Source organism: Apium graveolens, chromosome 7 (genome assembly GCF_009905375.1).
Source record: "Apium graveolens cultivar Ventura chromosome 7, ASM990537v1, whole genome shotgun sequence".
Classification (NCBI taxonomy): Eukaryota; Viridiplantae; Streptophyta; class Magnoliopsida; order Apiales; family Apiaceae; genus Apium; species Apium graveolens.
Genome location: NC_133653.1, coordinates 19,267,744 through 19,271,219, shown reverse-complemented (window position 1 = coordinate 19,271,219; position 3,476 = coordinate 19,267,744). Strand labels below are relative to the sequence as shown.

Below are 3,476 nucleotides of genomic sequence, written 5' to 3'. Positions count from 1 at the left end.
TACACAAAGCGATGTGTTTTAACATTTTAGACATCATTTTCATTCCTATAATTCGATTTGTTTTACTAGTTTAGACATCATTTTTAGTTTAAGAAGGTGATTTATTTTTAGTTGCTTCACATAAGTATTACAACTATTATACAATACTCATGACGTACGCATCACCAAATGCTTGTAATACAAATGCTCTCTCAAATGTTTAGTCAAACAGTTGCTATGCAAAAAAAACATAAACTCAATAACAAATGTACATAATTCTCAGGCACGCCCTGAAAAAAGATAGAGAAAAGAAGAGTTTAAGATGAATCTAAACAACTTTATGTACAAAACAGAAAAATTATGAGTTTACTTGGACAACTTTTTTGTGTACATATGATGCAAGCCAAATCTATGAAATAGCTCATGATCTGCTGTAATTGGGGGAAGTTGAACAAATTATACAAGAGTACAAGACTTGTTGACTGCAGCATGATCTACTTGTTAAAATGGTCGGCTAGAATATATAACTAAAGAATTCATATCTAATAATGGTAAATTGATAATAACAGTAAACTTGCCATTTAGTGGTGTAGGTAGAACTTCCGGAAAATCTTATCGAATAAATTCCCCAGGCTTTTTAGGCATAGCGAATATCATAGAATGTTCATTCCATTGTAATCGGTTGTCAATTCCTAGTTCTCCAAACAGGTTCTGAACATTTAAGCTCTTGCTGGACTTATTTAAAAAGTCAGATGCTCAAATCATTTTTTAGCCTAGATAGATGAATGCTAAAAGTAAAATGTACTAACTACTAACCCTGCATAAACTGTTCCAGATGAAGTAATAATAATAAGGGGACGTCGATCAATCATCCTCGACCATACTAGTTTTCCAGTAGAACGTTTAACAGCAATGACAACTGCAGGCCCATATATTCCTACAATCAGCAGGTCACCAGCAATGATTAGCGATACAAGATAACAAAGCTTGTGACTGCCATCTACCGTACACCTGAAACTGATAAAAATGAAATGAGAGGTTAAAATTTATTAATATCGATTAGAAAGAATAATCCATAACCAAACCATCCTAACAAAATTCAACTTTGCTACACGCGAGAAGATCTAATTTCAGGAGAGAACTTACTTTTTTCCTCAATCGGCTCTTGCTCGCTTCCCGATTTTGAGCAAGTCTCTGTAGAGTCTACAGTATCAGTGAAGTTCAACTTAGCACGACCTTAGTATCTCTGGTTAAAATATACAATAAATTGTATACTTTCTGCTCCAAAGGTTTATCTTTTGATCTATCGTGAGAATCAGCAACCAGCACAATCGCAACGGATTGATCTCTGTCAAACTGCACACTGAAGGACTAAAGTGAGGCTCTTCATTAGTGCAACATAAGGCCAGAATTAAAGCGAGAAATGGTTATGCTAGAAATAATGAGAAGTCCCATGCATTAAAAATATCTCCTTTTAAAAAATAAAAGGTGATGGTTATTGATAAAATATTATGCATGCTGAAAGAGCAGCTACAACCCTGCAACTGTTAATCCTGGTCTTAAACACTTGGTTCCAGCTAAGAGAAAAGAAATATGTATCATCTATTTAAGTGGGAACTTATGTGATGCTTTTATGTAAGATAAATTACCCTTCGATTTTGATCATCTGGATCCACATCTGTGGAGGTGTCGGTCATAGGGCTTCTATCTGCCATATTTGACTCTTCCCAGTTCTCATGCTGAGAACCAAACATAGATACAAGCTTAACAAACCCTGTCAGCTGCAAAGCCTGAAAAGAGCAACAGACATATTTGAACAACTGAATTATTGACTAATTAACATGGTAGTAATATTAGAATCGAACACTATGCATCAAGCATTGCATAGGCATACGACTATACCTTATTAAATGTATTAATTCTGAAGAATGGGCAAAATCCTGGCGTGGTTGTATATTGGGATTCCAAAGAGTTGATTTGAGAACCAAGCTTGAAGTTCAATATGTGAATGATTGCAACTATGAACATGACTATATATTGTTTAGCTCACTGAATTAAAGGTATGTACTTTTGAAGTGGGAAACCCACTTCTGATAAAGCCGACTCTGCTGCTTACTTTATGCATTATGGTTTAGAAATTACAAAGATTATGCAAAAAAGAATATGTATAAGCTTCATAATGTGACTGCACAAATTAATAAAATCTGAAGTGAAAAAGGTAGAAGAAGAATCTATTTTTAAAACAAAACATGGTTGAACTCAGGGGAAGTGGCACGGTTGTGTTGAGCAGGATGTCATAGATGATCAATGTAAGGTACTAAGGTGTAAATAATATGATTACATTATTCATTTCTTCAAAGATCAATTACCATCTAGATAATCAATAAATCCAACAAGGATTCATTGACAAGTTTCTGTTTTACTGTTTTATTTGCAAAATCAAATAAAATGGTTCTAACAAGGTCCTTTTACTTGACAGAACAAACAACCCAAATAAGTATTCCTTTATTAAAACATTTAGCTTAATATGGAACAATCTTTATTTTCTGGACCAGTATATTCTTATTTTTCACATATTAAGGTTGTCATTCCAAAATTAGAAATCTCTAGTAACAAAAACGTAACTGTGAAAGTAATCTAGATGCCAAACACCAAATCAATCAAAATTTCTGAGATTATAGAAAAATAAAAAGTTAAATGTTCAACATTTGTAAATTACCTTTTCGAGGCTCCCAAATCAAAACAAGATAATCAGGCAATAGACTTTTCCAACAAACATTCTACACATATTCATCATCGCCACTGTCTTCATCAAAGTCAGAAGCTGAGTCATCACTTCTGGGCTGCATTAGAGTATTCATGTCAAATGAAGAATCTGTGTCCATCTCCTCCATACCAATAGTGTCATACCTCATTTTTTCATCAAATTTCTCCTCGGAATAGTTAAGGAGCCATGCGAGATAGCACATTAATCCCCTCTTTCTAACCACTTTATGTCTTGGTTTTATAGTGGATTCTAGATCATTTGTAAAGAAAGCTGGGAAGGTAACCAAGTCATCCAAGACCCTCGCCATCTTGCTTTGGAAGTAATTAAAACTGAGCCTTGTAATGTCTATATTTAAAGCACGTATCATCCATATCATGCTTGATAATCTAGCAAAAATTCACAACTGAAAAAATTATAAAAAATAGAGACTAAACATACCATTTATAAATTGTATTAAAGACAAGAAAATGTTTTTGTTGTGTTTATAATGAGTTACCTGAGCATTAAAATAGAATCGATATTTGTCACCATCATCTCTTTCTGAAAGCTCTCTCAGACCTTTAGTCAAACAATTGCTATGCAAAAAATACATAAACTCGACAACTAATCTCAGATGCTCAGATATGTAGTCATCCCAAAACTTTGAAATAAAATTAATCATACCTTTGTTATATAGACTGTAGTTCATACCTACCACTGTCACACACAAATCTAACAACAATCTGTAAAT

The 3,476-nt window shown here is 33.5% G+C and overlaps 1 long non-coding RNA gene across 2 annotated transcripts; it reads right to left on the bottom strand.

The window, feature by feature from the left end:
• Window positions 1-632: 632 nt before the first annotated feature.
• On the bottom strand, window positions 633-1,988 carry LOC141672476 (uncharacterized). Of its 2 annotated transcripts, none has more exons than XR_012555544.1 (4): window positions 1,882-1,988; window positions 1,629-1,769; window positions 1,126-1,342; window positions 633-996 (listed from the first exon to the last, which is right to left on the bottom strand). It is a non-coding gene; the product is annotated as an uncharacterized LOC141672476 (long non-coding RNA). The 2 variants fall into 2 exon arrangements; XR_012555545.1 differs by having other exon boundaries at window positions 1,126-1,335.
• Between the last annotated feature and the right edge of the window lie 1,488 nt (window positions 1,989-3,476).